This window comes from Dreissena polymorpha, chromosome 14, assembly GCF_020536995.1.
Source record: "Dreissena polymorpha isolate Duluth1 chromosome 14, UMN_Dpol_1.0, whole genome shotgun sequence".
In the NCBI taxonomy this organism is placed as follows: Eukaryota; Metazoa; Mollusca; class Bivalvia; order Myida; family Dreissenidae; genus Dreissena; species Dreissena polymorpha.
The window spans coordinates 17,864,213-17,877,225 of record NC_068368.1 but is presented as its reverse complement, the minus strand read 5'-3'; the positions used below and the strand labels follow the sequence as shown (position 1 = coordinate 17,877,225).

At 35.1% G+C, this 13,013-nt stretch overlaps 1 long non-coding RNA gene across 1 annotated transcript; it reads left to right on the top strand.

Moving 5' to 3' along the window:
• Positions 1-5,740: 5,740 nt before the first annotated feature.
• LOC127858305 (uncharacterized) lies at positions 5,741-12,729 on the top strand. The gene is made up of 2 exons (XR_008038845.1): positions 5,741-6,433; positions 10,851-12,729. It is a non-coding gene; the product is annotated as an uncharacterized LOC127858305 (long non-coding RNA).
• Positions 12,730-13,013: the final 284 nt, after the last annotated feature.

Below are 13,013 nucleotides of genomic sequence, written 5' to 3'. Positions count from 1 at the left end.
GGAATACGAACACCGTAACGACACGAACTCGTCATTTTAGAGTAGTGACGAATTTTAAAAAGGACGCCCGAACAATGACGATTAACTGATCAAGTGGTCACAATATTAAGATAATTTAAGTTTATTAAAGTGACAATAAAACTGTTCCAGGTTCGAAGCGACATTGTAATTGAAAACATATCAAAGTTGCGAAGGTTGTTACATGACCGAGCTTCCATATCACTCAAGCTGTACATCCATTTTACCATCTTCCACACAACGGTCTTGTACGGAATCCGGAAATGCCATGTATAATCTCGCCCTTATTTCATCAAGGGCAACACACGAACACGAAGCGATATTCGATATTTTGAGCGACACACAAAGCAACACACGATATTTTGCGCGATACACGAAGCGACACGCTAGAATGTACCACGAAAAAGCGCCCTTGTGTATGTAGCCCAAAAGGCGATATATCGTGGTGAATATCGCATGTCGCTTCGTGTATCGCGTAAAATATCGTGTGTCGCTTCGTGTATCGCGCAAAATATCGTGTGTCGCTTTGAGTATCGCGCAAAATATCGTGTCTCGCGTTCAAAGGACGACACACGAATTACGAAGCGATACACGATATTTTGCGCGACACACGAAGCGATGCACGATATTTTATTATTCAAATATCGCCCATATTATCCGCATTCGTGTATCGCGGTCTAATTTCAGACCGCGACACACGACACTCGAAGCGATACTCGATATTTTGCGCGATACACGAAGCGACACGCGATATTTTATTGCTCAAATATCTATGTAATAATATCGCCTGTCGACTCTCGCGTTTTCAAAAAATCAGGGGAGACAAAAAGGGATATGTTTACGTCGGGCAGCCATATTGATGATAAATGATTAAAAATTACTGTAACACCGTTTATAAAACGCGAGAGTCGACGGGGGATATTATTACAGCGATATTTGAACAGTACAAATATCGCGTGTCGCTTCTTGTATCGCGCAAAATATCGAGTATCGCTTTTTGCGCGATACTCAAAGCGGCAAACGATATTTTGGCGATACACGAAGCGACACGCGATATTTACCACGAGCTTTCGCCTTTTTGGATAGCCACACTAGGGCGATATTTCGTGTGTCGCTCAAAATATAGTGTATCTCTTCGTGTCGTGTGTCGCCCTTGATGAAAGAAGGGCGAGATTATAGATGGCACTATCCGGTTTCCGTAGTCTTGCATTTTCTAATCGAGTGTAATTTTTGCGGTTGAGCGTAGTTTGCAAAGTCATCGTGGGATTTTGCAACATTGCCAAGTACTTGACGTAGTGTGCATTAAAAGCTTTGAACAAATTCTATTGAAAGGGTAAGTCATACTGATCACACAAGCCTATCCCATGCATGCTCCGTGCCTGACATCAGGAAGTTTGGTTTTTAAATTGTGATGACCAGGACCAATCTGTATTGCTTATTCTAACGACTATCACATGCGTGTTAACATTAATTAAAAAAAGTCATCCCACAATTTATGTTGCAACTTAGCAGTCATTCTTTTAGTCACTCATGTCCCAATATAACGTTCACTGTCAATGCGCCGTGAAAAAAGAACAAAAACAACAAGTATTAAAAAATTATTTCAGTTGCCACGGTCGATTTTCCAGTACTAATGTATGTATGTATGTAGCAACAGAAGTTTTAAGGTTTGTGTGCGTCTTCGTAAATTAAGCTATGCCACTTTAAATATCGATACTGGTCATGCGAAGCATCTGTGACCAAAGCACGGAAGGTTATCATCGGGCACGTGGCTGATGCAAGCTGAGACGATCGGGGGAATTTTCCTGGCGTGAAAATGCACTTGATGTTATAGATACATGTATTAATCTCCGGTGTTGGGCGCATGTAATAGATACACGTATTAATCTCAGGTGTTTGGCTCGTGGCAGATTCATTGAAACAATATCAATATGGCAGAAAACAACATGTTTATCACTTTGAAAAAAAATCTGAGATTATATATGATGAAAATAATGGAAACATGTATTAGCATGGCTCGTAAGCGCAAGATGGGAAACATTTGATACCTTGTCAGTTGTACATACATGTATGTTTATCGATAACTTCAACGATTTTAGCTCTGTGTGTGCTACGAAGAAGTGAAATCAAAATATTCACGCCCGTAGAGGAAGGAGGTCTTAAATTAGCGAAGCTTTTTTCCTATAAAAAGATAAGATACAAATACACATGTCTTAAAACATGAAGCAAGAACAACAACAGCAATACAATTTTTTTCTTCAGGTTTGGAATCTATATATAAACTACCGGTTATTAGCTTATTTTTATTTATGAATGAATCGTCCGAGAAAAAGAATTATAATAAGTAACTTTAAATAAAGCAGTTACAACAATTATTATGTAGGAAGTAATGCTATACAAATACTTGCTCCATATTATAACAAATTCACATTCATTTGCTTTTAGTTTGAATCCTCGAAAAATGTAGTCGCCCTAAACTGTCAAAGTTTTATTTTCCCATAGGATTCTATCATATAATATGTGCATGACTCGATTTTAAATGATACTGATTTGCAAAATGTAAAGCCTAATTTTTTAGAGTTTTAATTATAAATAAAAACAATCCAAATGCATGTCTTTGTTGCAAGAAGAGTCTTTTAAATCCGAGCATAGAATTAATCAGTACACGATCACACATATTTACAGGGCAGCAATAAGGACATAATTATATGATGATTACATGTATTTACCAGTCGCCGCGAATGATGCAGTGAACGTGGCCACACGACCTGTTATCAATAAGTCATCCATCATCATGTGACAGAACATTTGACTCACTGTAATACTTGCAGAATTATGCTCGAAACAATAAACAGACTGTATAAGAAAAAGCAAAATGGTATAACACCAAAAAAAAGATAAAAGATTTGAGGTTCTTGTGCTCTTCACTTTATCAGTTCATGACCTCTATAAATGTTCAAAGTTTAATTGAGTCGTGTTCTGAGAAAGCTGGGCTTAATGCATGCGCGTAAAGTGTCGACCCTGATTAGCCTGTGCAGTCCGCACAGGCTAATCAGGGACAACATTTTCCGCTTTTATGGTATTTTTAGTTTCATGGAAGTCCTTCCTTACCGACAATCAAGTTTATGCGGAAATTGTCGTCCCTGATTAGCCTGTGCGGACTGCACAGGCTAATCTGGGACGACATTTTACGCACATGCATTAAGCCCAGTTTTCTCAAAACAAGGCTCAATTTAACACCTAAGCTAATAAGGAAGTTCTGCTCCGAACAAACAAAATCGACTTAATCGCAATAAATCTGTTTATCTTGAAATGAGAATTCTGAATATGCCTTGGAACCATCTATCATAATATGAAATTTCACATATATGTATGAAGTTTAAAGTGGACTTTTCACAGATTTTGGAATGTATTGAAGTTTGTCATTAAATGCTATATATTGATAAATGTAAACATTGGATCTAAAAAGCTCCAGTAAAAAAAAAACAAGAATACAATTAAAGAAAGAAAAAAAGTAACCCTCAACTGGACTCGAACCACTGACCCCTTGAGTAAAAGTCTATCGCTTAGACCAGTCGGCAATCCGTGCTCATACAATAAATAATTTAATTTATACTTTATATAAGCAATCCTTGTAGATCACAACAATTAAAGACAACAACAGAATTCTCCAAATTATTAGATCGTTTCGCGTTGCAACGCTTTATAATGTTCAGGATTTTAAATCGTAAAACGATACGTATGATGGATATTTTAGAGAATGGTAAATGTTCAGTAATACTGTCTCCTCACAAATATCGTAACTACATCAAAAATTTGCGAATCTGAAACAATAATTTGTTATGTTGTTAATTCACCAAAACGTGAAAAGGTCTTTTAAATTAAATCCCTTTTTTACTAAATGAGAAACAAGAGGTAACAAGAAGTGGATCGGACTGACGGACGGAAGGAGGGTATGACTATTATATGCCAACAAAGAAATTGTTGAAAATAACATTCGGATAGTCATCAATCGAATTTTATAAAGAAATATTCATTTGGAACGCTTCTCATTGACGATTTGAAAATACTTAGTTTCAAGGCTTGAATGGCCCAAATGGCATTCGGCTGTTTTCTTTCTATAATAATTTCTCTTAAAGGGGCCTTTTCACAGATTTTGGCATTTTTTTAAACTTATTCATTAAATGCTTTATATTGATAAATGTAAACATTGGATCATAAAAGCTCCAGTAAAAAATCAAGAAAAAAAATTAAAAAAGGTCATAATACACCAAATAGTTTCCCTATATAATTCAATGTAAAAGCGACAACTTTGAGCGAAAATAAATTCAACATTTTGCACATAGAGACCCCCATAACCATACCTTTTCTTAAAGGCCATTCTAAGCGGAATCGATTTATGCAATAAAAAAGATATGTCATGTACAATGCAAGAAAGAACTTGACACAAATCAAAATCGACTGTTTTTGCAACTTTTTTTTTCGGCCGTTTCTTAGTGGAATGTAACCTTTTCTAGTGCAATGGTTTACTATAGTCTTCAAGTGTATCATATTTCAGGGATTCAGTAGTGAACACCTATTCATGCCCTACCAGTATCTCCGCAAGATAACACCTGAATAATGGTAAAAAGTGTAAAACATGCCTTCCTGTCAACTATGATATTTTTTTAGAGAGTACAGCCCTACATGAAGCGATCATTTAGTGTATTGTAACCAAAAGGAAAAGAACATTGGTTTCGAACCAGTGACCCCTGGAGTCCTGCCAGAGTCCTGAAGTAAAAACGCTTTAGCCTACTGAGCTATTCCGCCGAGTACACATTCTTGAGGTATTTTATACCATATATAAGCAATCTTCGTAGTTTCACAAAATTTAACGACAAAAACAGAACTCTCCAAATTATTCAATCGTTTCGCGTTGCAACGCTTTATAATTTTTAGGTTTTAAAATCGTCAAAAGATGCATATAATGGCTATATTAGGGCATGGTTAATGTTCAGTATTACTGTTTCCTCACAAATATCATAACTTAAACGAAAACTTACGAATCTGAAACAACTTTTTTCAATTTTGTCAATTTACCAAAGCGTGAAAAGATCCCTTTAATCATTCCGATCATAATACAGTTTAGAAAATTAGCCAAATACAAATATCTGTTATTTAGTCCCTTTTAATGAAAGTTGTCATAATGCACGATGCCCCAAGTCAAAGCGATGGGTAGTCATGTGAATTATACTTCCGTAGCGACCGATATCGGTATAAATGACGTTGAAGCTCGCTACTGTTGCCGATGTCATTAAAAAAAATAATTAATTACAAATCTGCAAAATAAATGTTGATTGCATTACAAATCAACAATGCACTAGCCAACAGTGACGCGGTACATATTCCTCATCGGCCACTGCAGCCGTCCTTCATAGATTACATCTGAAATCCGTCTATTGCAAAAGAAATTAATATCGCATGGGACCAGAATAACGGTCCTTCACAAATGGACACCACAAACAACGCAAGACATCGTTTGCAATCGTTTTAATATTATGGCATCATATATCATGGACGATTAACTCGCGTAAAGGTTAAGTGGCCCGCATTATTAAGAAGTTCATTGATCAGTATTTGTTGATGCTCCGCAATGTTTGCACAGCCCTCCCACGCGCCCAAGATTCCGCCCGCAGTTACCACAAACGACAGGACCGGGGACTTCGCAGGGCCTATAAAAAGCCACACTATGTCCAGGGTATCTCTGAGTACAATGCATGATCGGTTTTGACTGTTGTACATATTGATACCTATGAACGGAATTGCGCAACGTTAAGTGTTATCATATAGAACTTAAACCAGAGTGTGAAGATTTCGTCGCCGTATACGTTGGTTTAAAATAGCCATTTCGTCATTTCAATTTACATATGACTAAAGGAGAAACCGAGCCCTTCGCTCGAAAATTTATTATTAAACCTGACTAAGCTTCCAGAAATAACTACCAACTTCAATGCTAGTTTAAATTTGTCAGGTATACGCTCTTAGCTGCTGCACAAGTTGACCATTCCGCGGAATACAATCTTAGAAAGCGAGCGTTAAACATTATTATGAACACATTCTTGAAGTTTGTCTGCGCGTTTCATTTGTTGATATTGAAAGCAGAAGCCGCTGGAAGGGGCCAACACAGAAACATGGCAGCTTTCAGAGGATCTGGTTCCGGTTATATTTCTTGCTGCTTTGTGGACGTGTTCTGCTACGTAGGCTGTTTCGCCGGAAGTGACTACCGACAGGCTTTTCCGTCGGATGGCGACGGCTACTACGCGTCAGTCCGGCAAAGCGACGTCACACGACACAGATCCCGACACCGACACAGTCTGACGGACTTCCGGTCAAAACGCGCTGCAGACGAAAGTGACATTTGGAAACTCATACTAAGGTAAAAAACAATAAGCACACTTTCAAGAAATTAACGAAATAAGAATGTTCATATTGAAAAAACAGTTAAATAAAAGCTAATCCCAAGAATTACTGTCCGTCAACTATAACAAATGCTACACAATAAAAGTGTAATAATAGTGATGAACATCCACATACAATAAAAAAAAATAAGAACGAGTATCATAACAAATCGCTCGTACCTTAAAGGATTGCTTAAGATTTAAAACTGTGTACCGATAAATATATGTTTACAATCATCTAACGAAAGAATTCGTATTCATCAGATTGTAAATAATGCAAGTTCTCTAACAATTTGTTCCTTAATGAAACGAGTTATGTACGAATTCGGTACAAATAAAAAACGCTCAAAGATATCTCTAATCAATCTTTAGCGCATAATTGTGAATTAAGATTTCTTTTTCGAAAGCAAACGGTAAGGTTGTATAATACATAATGATTTTCCACTAAACTGCAGTTCATCGGCGAATAAATTGCGTTTGGTTCTAACGCGATGCTGGCCACACCTGTCTCGTGATTTAATTCCCATGCGTACGTTCTCCAGATTGTTATTTACTGACTTATTGAAAACAGTTTATTGAACATAATTATTGTGTATTACCCTTAATGAAGTCATATGAGAAATATACAGTTCTTTCCGTTTAACCCGATCAAATCCTTAAATTATGCGTTCCGTTTATTGAGCGTTCTACCCGATCAAATCAGTTTACTAGTAATAAGCGTTCTACCCTATCAAATTCGTTCATTGAGCGTTCTACCTGATCAAATCCGTTAAATATGCTTTCTACCCTATCAGATCCGTTAAATATGCGTTCTACCCGATCAAATCCGTTAAATATGCGTTCTACCCGATCAAATCAGTTAATTGTGCGTTCTATTCGATCAAATCCGTTAAATATGCGTTCTACCCAACAAATCCGTTAATTGTGCGTCCTACCAGATCAAATCCGTTAAATATGCGTTCTACCCGATCAAAGCCGTTAAATATGCGTTCTACCCGATCAAATCCGTAAATTGTGCGTTCTATTCGATCAAATCCGTTAAATATGCGTTCTACCCAACACATCCGTTAATTGTGCGTCCTACCAGATTAAATCCGTTAATTGTGCGTTCTATCCGATCAAATCCGTTAATTGTTGCGTCCTACCTGATCGCAGCCGTTAATTATGCGTTCTATTCGATCAAATCTGTTAATTGTGCGCTCTATCCTATCAAATCCGTTAATTGTGCGTTCTATGTGATCAAATCCGTTAATTGTGAACCCACAATTGTGCGACAACTTATCCAAAACAAAAACAATCAAACATCTTGGAGAGTTGAAAAGAAAATATTATTAAAAAATCAACAAAAACTATTTTGTATAAAAAAGCTGAAGTCATTATATTAATGATCTAAAATTGATTTGATTATGGATTTTTTAAAGCTAACATATTGTTTAACGTTTCTCTGAGCATTTAGCGCTACCTGCCTTACTTTTGTATAAGCGTTTTAATTACAGGTTTCATGAACTAAAATGTATTTAAAAGCACGCACAAACAAACCCTGAATGAAAATCAATTAAAGGACACAATTTTACAATGAGACAATCGCATTGTTTCATATTACGTACGCTTGTTATATGATATATTATAAAAGAAATATATTCAGTTTAAATCAACATTTTTATTACATTTTATAAAAAACAACAACATTTTTTCTTCTAGAATGAAAAAAAGATTTCAAATAAAATTGTACAACAATTTTATATATTCAGTTTTGTCTTGATTTAATAAATATATAATAAGATGAAACATGTGTCTTGGCGTAATGTTATTATTTTTAAACAAGAAAACAATAGCGATTTTAAATTATGTTAATGAGCATTATGTTTTCTTCAAATTATAATAACTAAAGGATATTTATTTTACAAGATTTTTACTTGGTATTTGCCGTGTTTTTTTTTATCAAATGCGGTACCACCTAGAATTGCTAAAATAGGCAACCTCGATCAGGTGGCAATCACGTCAATTGGTTCAGCATCAATTACCTTTCCTTAGCATATTGAATGGCCAGAAACTAACTTTCCGTTTATATATTGGATGTGCAGTCCGCACAGGCTAATCAGGGACGTCACTTTCCCTTTTATGATATTGTTCGTTTTAAGAAAGTCTCTTCTTAGCAAAAATCAAGTTTAGGCGGAAAGTGTCGTACCTGTTTAGCCTGGGCGACAATCTGGGACGGCACCACACACATGCCTTTAATCCCTTTTCTCAGAGCACGACTCAAATTTATTATATAAATGAGAAAGTAAAAAATAACACATGAGTACAAAAGGAAGATGCCACGACCCTCCATTAATAATCAAATTTCATTTAATGACCGCTATAGATTTGGAGACAGTAGTAACCACTCTAGAAAGAACTGCACAATAGGATTAATACGTGAATTATTGCGTCGTAATAATCGCTAAACTTGGTATTGTGAAACTCGTCTATTTCACGAAAAAGCTTTTTTGTCTGTTGGAACATGTAAACTATTCGTTAAAATATTGTAATTATCTTATTCGTCGAAAATCCAAACTCAGCTTCATTGTGTCAAAAATATTTTTGAAATTAATAAATAAATAAACATTGAACTAGAAAAAATATACATTGAACTAGACAAATAATTAAAAAACACTCACATACAACTTTAAGTATACACCGGCATACGCACCAGGCATATTTATTTATACAATCTGATTGCCACGCTGGCAGATTTTTTTACGCAGTGTACAAAGTACTATGCAGAAATGCGTTCTGTTCCTTTTGACGAATATTTAATCTGAATGGCATGGAATTTCTACACGCAACTAATAGAGGCACAAATTCGTTCTTTTCCATAAAATACATGCTCGATTCCTTTATAATAAAAAATAAAAATGTAATGAGGATAATGCAAATATTATTGAAGACGCGGATAAAAGATTAAATATGTACCTTTGCATGCTGGGAAATTTGTCGCCTGCTAAAATGTCGTCTGCTGAATTTCTAAAATTAGCATTTTCTTCGATTTTTTTTCAAAGAATACAATCGAATAGAAAACAATTTGGATCCTGATGAGACGCCACGTTATGTGGCGTCTCGTCTGGATCAAAACAGATTGCAAACTAACGGCCTTTAAAATTCGGTTCCAGCACTGAAAGACTTAAGGCACAGTGGCGGATACTTTACAGTACTAGGAATGCAACAATGCGCGACTTTTTACTCGTTTTTTCAAATCTTTAAATTATTTGCCGCATTTTGTTTGAAGCAAATGTTGCATTACGTTACTGCTAGTAATACTTTGATAATGTTCTGAATCTTGTTCTAGATTCCCCAGTGCAAAATAAGTTGGCATCTTGTTATTCGAAATAATAGAATTAAGTATCAATGATACGCGCAATCAAGTGCCAGTCGTGTTTATAAATATACTGACTCATATAAACTTGCACAAGAATAAATTGTGTTATTAACATGAAGATTTTTTCTTCATATTTGTTATACACAAAACACTTTAAGTTGTTATTAACAAAAATGTATCAGCTAGTATCTAATTTATGACTATCTCTATGTTTAAGAATAGGTACAGGGATTTATGGTTATCAGTTATTAGACTATAGAATGCACTCAACGAACGTTCGCACGGGTGGTAGACAAACGCTTCTCAACTCATTTATGTTCGTCACAAATATTGGAAAATTACGTTTAATCACTTTTCATTTATAAAACAAGTAAAAAATTAAAAACAGCCGTTTGTTTAAAATGAAAGTCTACGTTGATGTGTATATTTTTATTTGATATAAGCTTATTATTTATATTATTATATACTATGTGTTTCTTGGTTCACTAGTTAATGATTGTGTACCTATGTCTATATACAGTTGACAACATCCGAAAAGTTCTTTTGCATGCATGCATAAAACCCATATTTTTTAAACATATAACCGTTCTTTGTGTCTTCTTCTCCATCCTTTATACATTTGAAATAAAAGCATTTTGTGTATGGTTTTATTAAATGTGCACAACTTTGTGTATGGGTGAATTATTTGTAGGCGTGCTACTATATAAATACTATTTGCTCTACTGTATATGACGGCGAATTTATTTCAGCGTGGGTGTAGAGATTTAAATTCTTTAGATAAAAGATCATTCTGTCAGAAATAAACTAAAATGGACCTACTTAAAGTCTTTTTATCTTACTTAGGGGCGTATGATGTCAAGCAAGTAAACAAATAACCATGAATTTGTTTGATGATAAACTATTGTAAGATAAATAATTTCGACCAATCGGGAACGATCCTCCTCATGACGTCATTCATGATATTGACAGTTTACCGATAAGTTACGAGTGAAAGTTTGTGTGTTGATTTAGTAAACTTGCAATCATTTCCATTTCAGATCAAGCTTACGAAGGTCTCGAGACAAATCAACGACTTGAATGACTGATCTTAATCCCTAAATATTACGTTGGGCGCTACCCCAATCACAACTGAACTTGAATTCGGACACGAAGCATCCGAAAACCCGTTGTGATAACTGAGATGAATCGTTGTTACGCATTCTCAGTCGAACCTCAATCGATCATCTGAAAGTCAGCTTCGTAACAGACAAAGCTTTTTCAACAGGCGCACACTTGTCTAAAGACGTTAATTGTCTTGAAACTGGACAATAAGCATTTGTAAACGTCTGCGCCCCGTTTGCATGAAATTCAACTTCTGCAGTGACTTATGACACGTGTGCAATAGAATCTCAGTCAAGCTACAGCCCTGTTTTTCCAGCAGTTATTGGAATCGTAGATTTCGAGAATCGCAATTAACACTAACAGGCTTTTCTTTTTAAATGTCTATGATAGTTTTTTTTTAGTCCGTTCTGATATTCTCCAAATCTGATCGTTTTAAACCTATCGATTTACCAATGAAAATACGTGTTCTTTATTATTGTAAAATTATAAAAATACACATGCAATGATACACGACAAAAATAAATACTGTAATGCTCAACGTTTTTGGAGATTCCAACTTTTCGGAAACCCTCATTTAGGCAAAGTAATTATTTTTAGCAATCCTATATTTTGCGACATCTTGATTTTCGCCTTAAATAAATTACTGCGTTATTTAATAATAACATTTTATGAAAATTTGTTCTTTTCGAGAATCGAAGCAGCAATTCGATACTTATTTAACATATTGAATATATCATATTTTTATATATGTAAATTTCTGGACATACTCAAACACATCACAAACACAATTATTTTCAAGTGTCCGAAAACTTAAAGAAAATCCGGTAATGTTGAATGTTTAACATTTTCGTACATTTGTTTCTAGTGTAAAGGAGACAACTCTCATATGGTTATATTGCAAGCTTGTGGTGCGCATTTACCTCCCTTGCTTATTGCATCCCATCCGCGCGACCACAGCAGATGTTTTATTTCGGACTTTATTTTCTCTTACATGTTTTCCTAATCTGTGATAAACATGATGTTTTCCTAATATGTGACAAATATTATCTACATTTTCGCAAATGTTAAAGTTTACTTTCGTATTTAAGTCAAGTATTTTTCCATCCACAGTAAGTTTTTAATGTTCCTAAAAATGTCAAATCTTCAAACATACATCCGAGTAATTTTTCTGTGTATAAAAATGCAGGCAGTACACGGTGACGTGTTTTTTTGTGGTGGCAGGAATTATTAGAATATCAAGTATGTGCTGGAAAGGAAGAGCAGATTTTTTGTGTGACCAAACATCATGTAGCACACGAATGAGTCAGGGTATTTGTAACATTAATTAATGTAAATGCAGACTTGTGACTTGTTATATGTTTTATATATTGTAGTTACTATTTATTTGAAATGTCTCATCTGTTATTTATTTGTTTGTTTATATGCGACGGCTGAATCCAGCAAATAAACTAACTATGAGCTGTGAATGTATAGATCTCTACTGTTGTCGGTCGTTTCAGTACAATAAAACACATATGCGTAATGCACGTGCGTAAAAGGACGTCACAAAATAGCCTGTGCAATCCACAGTAGCTAATTAAATATGTCAGATTCCGCTTTTATAGTAGTTTTCGTTAAAAGAATATCTCTTATTAGAGAAAATCCAGTTTAAACCGAAAGTGATATCCCTTATTAGCATGTGCGGACTACAAGGCTACTCTGGGGCGACACTTTACGCACATTCGTTAAGTCCTGTTTTTCCAGAACGAGGCTCGTTTGTCTGCTACAGTTTTCGTTGTTGTTTTTTGTTCAATAAAACGTTCATAAAAGCTAGAATATTGCAGTATGATGTTGTTGTTCTTAAGATTTTAAACTATTCAGCTTAAAATCACGCGTGAATTACTGAATATCGTTTGTTAAAAGCTAACGCTGTACCTTATTGCAATTACCTTATGTTTGAGAGTCATAAGTGAACGATATTGTGAAGTATGACGATTTTTTTTATACAAAAGAAACCTATTCATATATTGCCTTTTTCACAATTTTCTAAAAACGCAAAGAATAGTGCATTAAAATGAGCGAAGAGAAACTATGGATATAGATATAAAATAAAATCAGTT